General features: G+C 46.0%; 1 protein-coding gene across 2 annotated transcripts in view; it reads left to right on the top strand.

Annotated features, from left to right (window-relative positions):
• Positions 1 to 2,565: 2,565 nt before the first annotated feature.
• The window catches only part of LOC126995991 (uncharacterized), a 32,041-nt gene continuing 19,908 nt past the window's right edge, over positions 2,566 to 14,698 (top strand). The window contains exons 1-3 of one of the 2 annotated variants that reach the window (XR_007750867.1): positions 3,231 to 3,420; positions 4,703 to 4,843; positions 8,930 to 9,159. The gene's annotated coding sequence lies outside the window, so the exon portion shown is untranslated. Of the gene's footprint in view, positions 3,421 to 4,702; positions 4,844 to 8,929; positions 9,160 to 14,698 lie in introns of those variants that run through there. The other variant, XM_050855967.1, reaches the window with a different exon arrangement.

The raw sequence follows: 14,698 nt of genomic DNA, 5'->3' as shown, positions 1-14,698 counted from the left end.
CCCTCTTACTCTTGCCCCTCTTCTCTCCTCCCTCCTTCTCTGTGTTTTCCTTCATCTATTTTTGCTTTCTTTCCTTCAAACTTTACATGCAAATAAAATTTTACTTGCTCTCTCTCTCTCTCTCTCTCTCTCTCTCTCTCTTCCATTATTCCCTTCCTCCCCGCTTTTCGTTTTTCTTCCTTTTCATTCTTACGCTGCATTCAAAATTCTCCCTGTCTACCTTTCCCTCTTTTCGCTCCCCATTCCATTCCTCTCCCCTTCCTTTCCCCGTCTTTCCTTCTTATTTTCCTTCTAACCTTACCTAAGAAAATTGTTTACATTTCATTGTTTTCTTTTGTGTCTTGTTTTTCTTTTAATAGTTCAACCACAAAATGTTTTCCTTACTTCTTCCCATTTTCTTCCATTTCCAGTTTAAATAAATAAATAAATAAATTAATAAATATATATATATATATATATATATATATATATATATATATATATATATATATATATATATATATATATATATATATATATGTACAGTCGGCTATAGAGAGTAGTGACACACTGTCCAGTAAGTTTCGTTCAGAAAGCGACACCTGGCAACCCCTCCACGCGACATGAAAATTATTATATCCTATCGAAATCGTACTGTTGTGGTGATCGGTGGTCACAGGTGCACTCTACATAATTTTAAGGTAGATATTTATCAAAAGTGCCCGTCGCTAACGCTTAATAAATATTTTTTCTTTAGGCTCTGTTGCTACACTTTGACACGAGCTTTTAGTTTCGTTCAAATTTAGTCAAGAGCAACTCTAAGTTGCTTATCAAACTATGATACATTTAAAAATATACTGCACTTATTAGGGGAGAATGTTATGCCTTTAAACCAAAAACAAAAACTTCCTGACAGCCGAGATCTTGTTCTTTATAAAAAAAATTATACGTAATAATAGGCTATAAACGTTCACATGATGGCGCCGTCGACCGCGGGCCTTGGCTGGAGCAGCGGTATTCTATCAAAGCCCTTATGTCCGCAGGCACTGCAGTTGAGCTGTCACGTCAGTGGCTGTGGAAACGTATAATTTTTAATACCTAAAACAATAGGAGAGAGAGAGAGAGAGAGAGAGAGAGAGAGAGAGAGAGAGGTTGGGTGGGGGCGGGAGCCATGTCCATCAGCGACAAGGGGTCAGCTAGTCAGCGACACACACACACACACACACACACACGTATTTATACTTAGATATTACGTAATCTTCACGGAGAAATAATTTTAGATTTTTGATGATCTGAATTGTCTTTGAGGCTTTAAAGTGACGGGAATTAAGGCTGCGAGTTAAACAGACCCTCAAGCCTATTTCCTGTTTGATGGTAAGGAGCATTAGTCACTGCCTGCTTCTGTGAAGGGCAGCATTGCACACGGTATTTTCAAAGTTTAATAAGAAAAAGTGTTTCACTGTTCGTGATGTTTTACCTCGTCGTCATCATCATCATCATGTAGAAGACATTCATTATCGCATTTCTATATTGAATTCATGTAATCTGGTATATTTCTAACTACGTTATATTATAATATAATATTCTACAATATTATAATTTCAGGGTCACACACACACGGTACACACTGAAACGCGTCACTAACATCGCCAGTGAATGCGTCACCGTGGTATAGTTGCCAGATACCGCCACCAGGCTAAACATTCTGAAAACCGTGACACTACTCTATCGTCGACTGTGTATATATATATATATATATATATATATAGATATATATATATATATATATATATATATATATATATATATATATATATATATTTTTTTTTTTTTTTACGTTGTTGCCTATTGTGTTATAGTAGGATATCAATGTATTATTATTATTATTTAATATCACCACGAATTAGGCATACAATTGTCAATGGAAAAACCCCACGACAGATAGATCACGCCACCTTATAGGAATGTCGTCCGTCAGTGTTTACCGTCTCAGTTTTGTATACTTAGCACTCCGATGGTGCGTGGAGGTCACCTTGACATACGTGACCAATTGTAACAATTATTTTCCAACCTGTAACTCGCGACTCCTTCACGAGAGTCCGACTGACACACAACGACAGTCGCTCTCGCTCCGTCGCTTCTTGTACATAAAGGCTACGAATATAATTCGCCTTAAGGAAGCTGAAGTCTTAATCAACACCCTTTAAACGCCCCCCGACAAGCCCGTTACATTTGGTTGGCAGCGGTCACCCCGCGCCTGTGCCTTCGCTACCTCGTTCTCCTCCAAGCCACGAGAACTCACCAACAACTCCGGGGACAGGCGTACAAGGGCAGAAGGAGTCAACGCACCTGCCGTCCGCGGCAACGCACCAGCCGTCCGCGGCACCGCACCTGCCGTCCGCGGCAACGCACCAGCCGTCCGCGGCATCTCCCAAGTCGCCTCCTACGTGCAACTCACAAGGCGCCAGCTACAAGCATCTCCCAAGTCGCCACCTACGTGCAACTCACAAGGCGCCAGCTACAAGCATCTCTCAAGTCGCCTCCTGCGTGCAACTCACAAGGCGCCAGCTACAAGCATCTCCCAAGTCGCCACCTACGTGCAACTCACAAGGCGCCAGCTACAAGCATCTCACAAGTCGCCACCTACGTGCAACTCACAAGGCGCCATCTACAAGCCTCGAGCACACCAGCTATAAGCAACTCTACAGGCGTCCAGCCTACAAGCCTCGAGCACACCAGCTACAAGCCTACAGGCTCTACAGCCTACAAGCCTCGAGCACACCAGCTTCAAGCAACTCTACAGGCGTCAAGCCTACAAGCCCCGAGCACACCCACAGGCCTCCGCAGCCGATAGCGAGGGCCACAATCTACAAGCCGCTCCCCCGCTTCAAGCCAGCACTGCTACGTACCCTGCAAGCCACTCCACGATACGGCAGAGGTATTCACACCTGCAACGAGGAGGCACGCCCCGCTGACCTTGGGACACCCCGCGTGCCCCTCGCTCCACAGCTGGCGGCACCACCGCCGCTGCCGGGAGCATCGGCCCAAACCTCTTCCGGCAAACAGTCAGCAAGGGTACCCGCGGACATCTCCCGGTGACTGCAAGCTGTTCCCACTACCGTTTCTTGCAAGGCGTCTTCTCAAGAGGTTACACACCCAAGTCGTCTTCTCTGCCACAGCCGCCCATCTCTTACTATAACAAGGACGACGCGGCTATCATACGTCTGGCGGCAGTGTACCGGTCCCGCACCGCGGCCGCTCATTTTGCTGGGTCAGCAGTTTTTCAACCTCCATTGCGAGTCCTCCGATGTCAGCCCATCCCTCACCTCTCACCGCCGCTGTGGCCGCGGCCGAGGTTTCCTGACGCGCCTACAACGACTGCACGTCACCCAGGGCATCACAAGCCGTCGCCCTCTCCACTACATCAGCTGATTAATCTTGGTATTTGTGGATATTCCATTCTTGTCCAAATTTGCCGACTCGGCTCATTTTCATTATTATCTGTGCAGAGGCACGATTTTTTTATTTCTGTGTTCCTAACACTGTTAATCAGTCATAATTGTGAGAGTAACGTTCATTCGCATACGATATTGATTCTTTCTTGTTGTTTGCTAGCGAGTCTATTGAGTATAATGTGATTTCCCTGATCAAAGTTAATCTTCATCAGTGTGCCCTGCCTCCGTTTTCTTTTCACCGCTCGAGAGAAAACGTGAGCTTCAATGGTATACTCACTTAACATACCACTTTGTTTATATCGTTATTCTTTCTATATATACCCATATCATTAGGGTATTCCATTATAACCTTAACTTCTATTACGTCTAAACAGGCACCTTGCTAGCCATTCTTTCTTGCCTTTTTAGGTTTTTCAACGCAAACTATTCATTCATACACGTTCCGTTTATTGGTTCATATTTACAGCTATCAACATATGCTCCTATTTTGTAAATGATTTACACCATAGTATGAACAAAGACACTCTCGCTAAACTCGGCGACACCTTTAAACAGTTGGCTCGTCCTTCAAGTGAGGAGGAATTGGAGCACGGTGCAACCACCGGTGATTTAAATGTGGTGAATTTGCGATCGGGGGCTACGTACTCTTCCTCCCAAGGGATAGCGCCCTTCACCTTCAGAATCGTCTGAATACTTAACCCCACTCGGCCGAACACAATGCCTGTCGATCCACCTCCTCCTCCTCCTGGGGCCCCACACCACTTCCCCCCGCCCCCGATTCGGGTCATTCCAACTCACGCCAGTATTCGACAATTCTCGGGAGGCGAGACCGATTTTTCGGCGCGACAGTTTTTAGATTTGTGTGAATCTGCCATCGTAAATTCCTCCATTACGGAAGATCATGATAAAATCGCTTTCATTCGGTCACGGTTACTTCCAGGCTCGCGGGCATTCAATTTGATGCAGTCCTCAGCGTTCGCTGCCGGGGACATTGGTGTCAACTATGAGGTTTTTAAAGGGAATTTCATTAAAATCTTCGGGTTAGTGAGTAAACCAAGCATCGTTAGACAGATGGCACACACGGTTGAGTCCCTCCAAAAAAAATTCCTCAACAAAGCCGATTTGGGACGCCATGATTGAGGCCAATCAGCTGGCGGTTGACTGTGTCAAGAGCCTAGAAGACGCGCTCTGGCTTCCAGGGGGCTGTATGCAAAAGCACCAGGTGAAGACAGCTTTCGAGTTGTTTTTTTACTTATTTCATATTTCAGAGAAGAACCGCCGTTCTGCCCTTCCTTTGGCCTTCAAACCGAGCGGGAAGTTGGTTGACTTCGTCTCAGAGTTAGAGGTCAAGGTTCAGGAACACCCTCACCATCAACCCCTCGCCACAGCAGCAGCATTGCAAGCACAAAGTAAGGCATCTCTCACATGTAGTTTTTGCAAACAATCAGGACATTCTGAACATTCTTGTTTCGCGAAACGTAGGGAATCAACACATTCGAGACGGGGCTCAGATAGGAGGTCAGGAGGTTACAGGGGCGGGCATCATTCATCACACAGGAACCCTAGGCCAAACCATCAGCGGAAGGCTGCCTTTTGCCATATCCACGGGAATTGTTTTCATGATTCAGACAGTTGTTCTGCAATACAAAAGGCCAAGGAGGAACAGAAGTACAAGTCCTCAGCGGACAGTAAACCACACCTCTTCTCAGAATAAAAAGACATGACTTCGTGACAGCCCCGAGGCGTACATCCAAGTGTCCCTTAAGGAAAATACTAATTGGGAGCAACTTGACTCCGTCATTGCCGCCTTGGGACGGACAAGCATAATTGCCCTCCCTTGCAAGGTGGGCAACACCTCACTCACCTTAGCGGTTGACACAGGTGCCACAGTCAATGTCATATCCGACTCCGCTTACAGGTCACTGACACGACAAGCGAGTGGGGAAAATTGGCCGCTCCAAGAGAACGACCTGAATGTGATAGGCGTGACGGGCACCACTTTGGGAATCCTTGGGCGAGTACCGCTAACAGTCAGCTTACATGAAAAGTATGTCCTTTCGAGATTTCTTTTATGTCTCTAGCAGGTTTGCTTTACCTGTGGATGGGATCTTAGGATTGAACGCCATGAAAGACCTGCACATCGCCATAAACCCTGTAAGCAACGCGATCGTGTATCAAGGCCGACGCATACAGGGGATGGTCAATCCATCGCCTCTGTCAACTGTAATCTCACCCTCAGAGGTGGAAAATGACCAACCCACCACATACTCAGGGGCTGCCACCGCCCAAGGGTCACCTCTACGGTCAAACCACACGAAACCATTGCAGACTTGTGGCGGACAGTAACGGCAGTCGTAGAAGGTCCTCATATAGTTCCGGATCGTGCTGCAAAACTTGTTAAAATCCGTTTGCCTACCGCCCCTCCGGCGGGCAGTGATGTGTGTGTCGACGGAGTTCCTCACGTACACCGCGTGACGGTGGAGGTAACTCTTGCAACAGTCAAGGAGGGAGGTTTTGCAGAGGCATTGGTAATAAACACGTCTGGATCCCCTGTATCCTTAAAACACGGTGTTCGATTATGCCAGTGTCTAGTGTATGGGAGAAATGTCGCCCCGGAACCAGCTGAATACCCTTCAGCCCAAGTTTCAGGCATATCCTCGGCGTGTCAGGCTTCTCCCGAACAAGACACAGCTCATTTAGAGGCATTCCTAAAAGTTGCACACTATTCCGAAATTAAGCCAACCTTAGTCCAGCTTCTGGAGCATTATCGGGGGCGCTTGCTCTACCAGGCGAGCCGCTTGAGTTACGCAGTGTGCTGAACACCACATTAAGTTAAAACCCAATACAAATACTGTATATATCAATGCGTACAAGCTCCCCACAGTCAGAGGGAGGTGGTGCAACAACTTATCTCTGAAATGTTAGAACAAGGTGTCATCAAAGAATCGAATTCCCGTGGAATTCGCCCTTGGTCCTGGTTCCAAAGAAAGACGGCTCTTATCGTCCTGTGATTGATTTCCGGCGTGTGAACACCGCGACCGTGGATGATCATTTTCCGCTTCCCGTTCTTAGAGATCTTCTGATGTGTCTCGGTAGAGGAAATAAAGTCTTTACGAGTCTTGATCTGGTCAGTGGCTACTGGCAACTGCCCCGGGCCCCGAGTCACGTGAAAGAACGGCTTTCAGCACGCCTCATGGCCACTATGAGTGGACGAGGATGCCGTTCGGGCTCAAAGGAGCTCCCTTGACCTTCCAAAGGACAATGAACAGTATTTTGGTGACTTGCTGGGCAACTCTGTCTATGTGTATTTAGACGACATCATCATAGCAAGTAAAGACGTGCATGCACACATGGAAACACTAAAAGCAGTCCTACACAGACTTCAAGAGGTCGGATTAAAGCTCAAAATCACCAAATGTGAGTTTTTAAAGCCTCGGATCAAGTTCTTGGGGCATGTCGTGGACGAATTCGGCATCCATACAGTGGACGACAAAATAAAGGCTATTGCCGAGTTCCCTCAGCCAACGTCTGCGGACAAGGTACGGTCTTTCTTGGGTGTCGCGGGTTATTACAGGCCTTTCATTAAGGACTTCGCAGCTCGCGCGAGTCCCCTAACCCATCTTTTAAAGAAAGACGTACCATTTCAGTGGCTCCCAGCTCAACAAACGAGTTTTGAGGATTTAAAGAAAGCGCTTACACGGGCTCCGGTCCTTGTCTTTCCGGATTTCAAGGACCCCTTTCAGCTTTGTACCGACGCTTCGGCTAGCGGAGTAGGAGCCGCGCTGATGCAAACAGATATGTCCGGCAAAAAGCATGTGATAGCGTTCGCCAGTCGAGCCCTTACAGCTCCGGAAAAGAACTATTCTGTTACCCACCTAGAGGCTCTTGCCATTGTGTGGGCTCTGAAGCATTTTCGTGACATTGTGATGGGGTACAAAATTGTGGTGTTTACGGACCACGCGGCCATAACTGATCTTTTCAAGGGAAAACCTACACGGTCGTCTGGCAAGATGGTTCTTAACGATCCAAGCATACAATCCGGAGATAAAATACATCACCGGGAAAACAAATGTGGTCGCAGATGCCTTATCTCGGAATGTTCCGATAGGCGCGATTACCACCCCAGAGGTCATCCACAACTTCACTTCACCTGAGCTACTGCTCAGCGTGACCACCCTGTGTGGAAGAGGTTAATTTACGCCCTCGAGTCGGGAGACGAATCAAACCTTCCTGAATTGCCAGTTCCCTTTTCACAATTCTTCCTATCAGAGGACAACCTCCTTTGTAGGTCATGGCCAACCAAACCGGTACCTATAGACCAACTGGTCATCCCAGACATATACGTCCCCGTGACGCTTAAACTGGTCCATAACACACCCATTGCGGGTCACCCAGGAAGAGACAAGACGCTATCTGTCACCAGACGAAAATTCTACTGGCCCACATTACGGGTTGATGTAGAAAAACATGTCGCACATTGCGTCGTTTGTGCTAAGCACAAGGGGTCCGTCAAAGGGCCAGCACCTATGTTGCAATATCCAGTACCAGAGGCGCCATGGGATGTTGTTAATATAGACTTACTACAGCTCCCCCAGAGCCAACATGGCTCGCGCTACTTATTGGTGTGCGTCGACCAGTTCTCTAGGTTTCTTGTTCTAGCGCCTCTCAAGGACAATACAGCCACACGCGTGGCCCATGCCCTCGTGACTCACGTGTTGTGTCCACATTCGTCTCCTCGAATTCTTTTGAGTGACAATGGCACCGAGTTTAGGAACTCAGTATTGAGCGAAATATGCGCTCAGTTTAACATCACGCAATCCTTCATCACAGCTTACCACCCAGCTGCTAATGGGTTGGCGGAGAGGGCTAATAGGAAAATCTTACAGGTCCTCAGGCCTATCGTGAACGATCTCCACGATAATTGGGAGGATTGGCTATCGCATATAGCCGCTTCCATAAATACGTCGGTAAACGACTCTACGGGGAAGTCTCCCTACTACATTTTGTATGGGGTGGAGAAACGTCTTCCGTACGACTTCCTTACAACCCCACAGCAACCTCTCTACAACATTGATAGGTACGCACAACAGCAGATGCATATGTTTTCCAAGATACACTCAGAAGTTAGGTGTACGTTAAAAGCTACGAAGGTTGAAATGATGTCAAAACAACACAAACAGGCCGTCCCGGTGAATTTCAAAGAGGGTGACACAGTCATGATTAAGCAAGCGGAAAGGAGTTCGAAACTGGGGGCTAAATTTGTGGGTCCTTACCGAGTTGTTCGGAATGTCAGGGGTAATCGGTTCGAGGTTCTAGAGTCGAATAGTGGAGTCAGTATAGAAGTTCACAGTGATCGTCTGAAAGTAATTCCCTCACCTTTGGACCTTGATATTGGTACTTCCCCCTCAGAGTCAAATGTTCAACAAGATAATCCCAACACCCATAGCTATAACTTGAGACCACGGGTTTAATTACTTCATTCCCACCACTTGCAGATCATGATGTTGCGTTTTCTGACCATCTTGTTGTCCCTTGGCTCCCTGCTTGCAACAACACCCATCCACCTGAAGCCTGGTGCCCTCACGGCACACATAGGAGAGGTCTTCCTCATAGAAGATGTGCTCCTCGTAAAATATCCATATACTTCCTTGACCAACAGCACGGACATAATCAGGATAGTCTCAGAAAAACTCCTCGGCATGGCAGACGCCATCCGGGCTACCAAGACTAGGATAGGATTCTGTTCTTACGGGGAAAAGTTGATGAGGTAAACATGGATTATAGTTTTCACTCAGTTCACTCTCGGGTAAAGAGGGGGTTGCTCAACATCGTGGGGTCCGCCTCAAAGTTCCTTTTCGGTACGGCTACCGACGAGGACGTTCGCGATTTGCGGGACCACTACGCTCATGTACTTTCCTTTGCTGCTAGAAATCGCAGGGTGATCAACGCCAATTGTAGAAAACTTGCGCAATTGCATACTAACATTGCGGTACTGCTAGAGCAGACAAATAAGATGGTAGAGGTTATCAACATAGTTGTCAAACAGATCGACCAGGTGAATCAGTTTCTCCTCCTAGATCAGGCCTTGCATGTATTGGAAAACGTCATTACCTCCGTCGCAACGGCTAATCAGCAGGTTATTAGCAACATGGTTGATGCAGCGCACGGTAGAGTCACACCTGCCTTGTTCCCTCTACACGATTTGAGAACGACTGTCCGGATCGGGTATCAAAATTATAGCCTGACGCCTTTATTCACCCCGGACATGAGTCAATATTTTTACCCCTTGATTGAGTCCAGCCTCACCCCTGATGCCATAATCATTCATGTTCCATTTCAGACGGCGGACGTGTTTGAGGCACACGAAATTGTCCCGTTCCCTTTTTCAGCAAAGGACAGTGTGTTAGCCCTGGACACGTCCCCGTCTCTTGTTCTAATCGCGAAGGATTTCGCTCTGTATTCAACGGGTAGCTACTCACTCTTGCAGTATTGCAAGGAGACGGTTTTCGGGCGATTCTATTGCTTTGCGTCTCTCTTTGCCTTTCTTCCGGTTCGGGAAGGGGTATGCGAGATCGCCCTCACCCGCGTGAACGCGTCTGACGCTCTTTCCCTGTGCCCTTACAAGCAGCTAACACCAACGCCTGTTTTCCATAAGAACTTTCAGGGTCTGCATTATTTTTATTTCCCTCAGTCCTTCTATGTATCGGTCATCTGCCCGGAGGGTACCACTTATCAACGGGTTACTGGTCACTATGCCATAGCGGAAGCATGCTATATCCGCTCCACTAACATAACAACGTACCCGTCCCGGATTCGTCTGGTTTTCACGGCCAATATTTCCCATCGAGTGTTTCCTCTACGGTCTCTCGATGACATTCATTTCTCCAGCATCTCGTATGTGACTAATTCCCTTAATTCATTGTCTTTCGCGAACAAAACAGAGTTTGCGGAAACCCTGGAGGAAACGCTGCCTGATTATTTGCATCTCCCTACCTGGACCCTGGATTTTTTGTACCAATGTTTCTGATGTTCGTCAGTCTCGTCGTCATGTGCTACCTTATTAGGAGAAACTCTGTCCTACACGATTATTTGGTTGTGCAGACACGGCGACTGGATGCCGGGAGGCCACTGGCAAGGTAGTTTTTCCTTTTCTCAGACAAGTCAGGGGACAGAAACCTGGCTGCTCCTATACTTAACATTGTACTGTGTTTCACTACTGTATTTTTTTTGGGGAGCTAGATCAACGTTTCATTGTCTGTAACTATGCCAGTTGATAGTTTCTTATACATGTGTCCTTATATTTATCTTTTGAGAGGTTTCTTATGTTTCATGTCACACACGTTGTGGTTTCCTCTACCTATTTTATATTATAATTCCACATCTGTTCTTACATAGCCAGTGTTTTAATATAATTGTATCATAGGCAGTCTGCTTGACAAACTCCCACTATGTATGTTCATGGTACCTAGACTGCTATTTCGATTTTTATATATCGCGAGGTCGCGATCACTGGTAGGTGACCGAGCAGTGTTATAGTAGGATATCAATGTATTATTATTATTTAATATCACCACGAATTAGGCATACAATTGTCAATGGAAAAACCCCACGACAGATAGATCACGCCACCTTATAGGAATGTCGTCCGTCAGTGTTTACCGTCTCAGTTTTGTATACTTAGCACTCCGATGGTGCGTGGAGGTCACCTTGACATACGTGACCAATTGTAACAATTATTTTCCAACCTGTAACTCGCGACTCCTTCACGAGAGTCCGACTGACACACAACGACAGTCGCTCTCGCTCCGTCGCTTCTTGTACATAAAGGCTACGAATATAATTCGCCTTAAGGAAGCTGAAGTCTTAATCAACACCCTTTAAACGCCCCCCGACAAGCCCGTTACAATTGCGCCGGTAGGCATCTTCCCGGTGGGGCCTGATGGTCGGCCCAAGTCTTCTTCCAGGTGGGGCCTGATGGTCGGCCCCCCATATATATATATATATATATATATATATATATATATATATATATATATATATATATATATATATATATATATATATATATATATATATATATATATATATATATATATATATATATATATATATATATATATATATATATATATATATATATATATACCGGGTATATCCAATACCGTAGTATCCTTTTCCTCAGCGCAGCAAATAACACTTTCGTACAGCAAAACATTGTCCATCTATTCCAATTTTCATTCATTTCCCAGTTGTTTCTTGTTTTTCCTTTTCCTCTTTTCCTTCCCCCAATGAACTTTAATCACAGTTTTCGTTGAGCTATATATTTTCCTCGTTTATTTGGTGTTCATCCTTTTCCAGTTGTTTTGTTTTTACAGTTTCCTCTTTGTGAGGAGCTCAACCATACTTTTGTACAACACCCGTTTACTGCATTCTCCTTTTGATTCCTTTTAACACTTGTTTTCCCCTTCCGTCTCTTTTTCTCTTCCTCGCTTTCATTTTTAGTTTAGCAATTCAGCCACACATTTATTTTCTTCTTCAATAAGTGGCTGCTCCCCGACACACTAAACCCATGAATCCGCCCCATAACTTTTGTACGAGGAAGTATGGGCCAAACAATTTTGTGGTAGAGGCCTATAGAAGGTTACTGAGTCCTGCTAAACCTTTAAAATTATGAAGCTAATAGTTGTACCGACCCTCCTCTGTCTCCCCTCTGCCTTCTTCCCTTCCCCATCCCCTCTGTAGATGTTATTTTCATTTTTTTTCTTTCCTTTTCTCTCTCTCTCTCTCTCTCTCTCTCTCTCATCCACCCCTCCCTTCCTCTTCCCTTCCTCCCAAATCCTAGTCCTCTATCTCCCCTCCTCTTTTCATCCTCCCTGAGATCCTCTTCCATTCCCTCAGCCTCTTTTCTTCATCTCTCCAACAATTTGTTTTTAATATTCTCTCTCTCTCTCTCTCTCTCTCTCTCTCTCTCTCTCTCTCTCTCTCTCTCTCTCTCTCTCTCTCTCTCTGTGTTATTTCCCTTAATAATATTAACACGGCATTTAACAGAAGTAAACGAAACAATTACTGCAAACGCAATATCAAAAAAACATACTTACATAAAAAATACACCAAAATTACATAAGAAATAATTACAAAAAAAATCTCAATAATTACAAAATGACAAAACGAAAATATGAAAAAAATAACAAAAATAGAAGAGAAAAAACTTCAGTCATTAAGCTTTGAAACTATAAATATAAAAAGTTTAATAATGAAGATAACATGTATTAAAAACATTAAAATAATATAATAACCTACCCCGTCCACACACACACACACACACACACACACACACACACACACACACACACACCATGAGGAGCAGATTAATGTAATCAGTTGTTATTACTGTTGACCCATGTGGCAGGAATTGTTATATTGTTTAAATGGTTCAGGAGGAGGAGGAGAAGGAGGATAAAGAGAAAACCCATAACGAGAGAAAGACGGTGATACAGTTGATGGAAATGAAGGATGAGGATGAGGAAGAGGAAGAGGAGGAGGAAAAGGAAAAAGGAGAGAAGGAGGAAGAGGAAACGAAAAATGAAGATCAAGGAGATGAAGAGGAAAGCAAGACGAAGACGAAAAGGAAAGAGGAGAACAGATGGAGAGGAATACGGAGTGACTAAAAGAGTTGGAGATGAACAGGAGGCGGGAGACGAACTGGACGAGGACGAGGAGAGAATGATGCAGCAGGAAACATGGAAACATGGAACGACAGGCAACAGAAAGCCTATTGGCTCTTTATGAGGTTGCCTGCTGTCGAGCTGTGATTTGCCTGACAGTCGCTGGGTGCCTGCAGAGCAGTTCAAGGCATTTCGGTGCATACTTTCAGTTTACTCCTGTTGTCACGAATTGACGGTCGATGCGATTTTTGTAGGAGTTGATGGTTTCCGCACTTACTACTTCAGCAGGGAGGTCGTTCCAATGACGTATGACTCGGTTAGATAAGAAACTCCTACCTACCAATGTCTGTATTGCATCGCTTCGGGTGAATGGGCAAGCCGTTGTTTTTAGTTCTTGAGTTGGTCTGTAGTTCAAAGAGCTTGCAGGAGGATGAGAAGGAGGAGGAGGAGCCTATTTCCCTGCTGACACATTTACGGCCCTTGAGTACATTCATAATACGACTGCATGGTGTTATAAATGGCTTGGGATTAGAGGGAAAGACAACGACTCAGTAAGGCGGGGTTCCCACTATTCCGTTTTCATGGACCCGTCGACCGTCAGTGACGTCATCAATGGAGCCCGGGGAGGGGGGGTGGGCGCCCGTCCAGAGATGAATTCAAGTTAACTTTTGGATCCGGGGTAGGGGTGGTGGTGCTAGTCCAGTGATGTTGAATATTCTACATATCATGAAAATATGAGATTGAAGTACTTAGCTACAAAATAACATATACAAGAAGTCGTTGTGGTTAATGCTGTCCATATGTTTGTCAACAAATGATGAGCAATGGACTGACGGAGCGGATCATCCGTGCCGAGCGACCGCTGTTTCGGCGACGTCATTTTGACGTCATTAACGTCGACGGATCCGTTAAATCGGAATTCTGGGAACCCCGCCTAAACCTTCCATACCACTTGGCAACGTGGCTCATGCGACCATGCCGCCTGACGGACCTTGGCAACAGGCGCCAGGCCGCACCATTCAGCGTTACGCCACAACGGAAAACTCAGGAGATCTCACTCTCACGCCCCGCACAGCCATGCAAAAGAGAGAGAGAGAGAGGTAGCGACCTTCTCCGAGGGGAGTAATGGAGTGATGTGGCACCAACGCGGTTTCATGTGGAATCCGAGTCGCGCCCAAGGGCTCAGTTAAAATCTGTAACTATTATAGCCTACTCCTGAAAAAAAACAGTTAAAACGTATTTGTGGAGTTTACCTGTCACACTGCACACAGTCGTGGGTAGAGTGGTAGTGTTGTAACACACTGGGGGGTGACCGGGGGGTCGGAAGGGCAGCGGCGCCAGGGTGCAGCGGTGCGGCGAGTCAGGGAAGGGCCGCTCCCTGCTGTGCCTCACGATGAACACTCAACGTTGACACTCCTCTTTCACCACACACCTGACCACAGTGCACAGCCTCACGTGTGTCAAGGCGGCCACACCATTTTCCTCATCTTGGACAGCCGCTTGGCGAGGAAAAGCTAAAGTGGGCAAATTATCCACTCCATGCGGGTGTCGCCGTGCACACCCTTATCGTTCACTTGCTCTAAAGACACTGACGCCGCC

This window comes from Eriocheir sinensis, chromosome 1 (genome assembly GCF_024679095.1).
Source record: "Eriocheir sinensis breed Jianghai 21 chromosome 1, ASM2467909v1, whole genome shotgun sequence".
Lineage (NCBI taxonomy): Eukaryota > Metazoa > Arthropoda > Malacostraca > Decapoda > Varunidae > Eriocheir > Eriocheir sinensis.
Note: the sequence above shows the minus strand (reverse complement) of the source record. Positions and strands in the feature narration are given on the sequence as shown.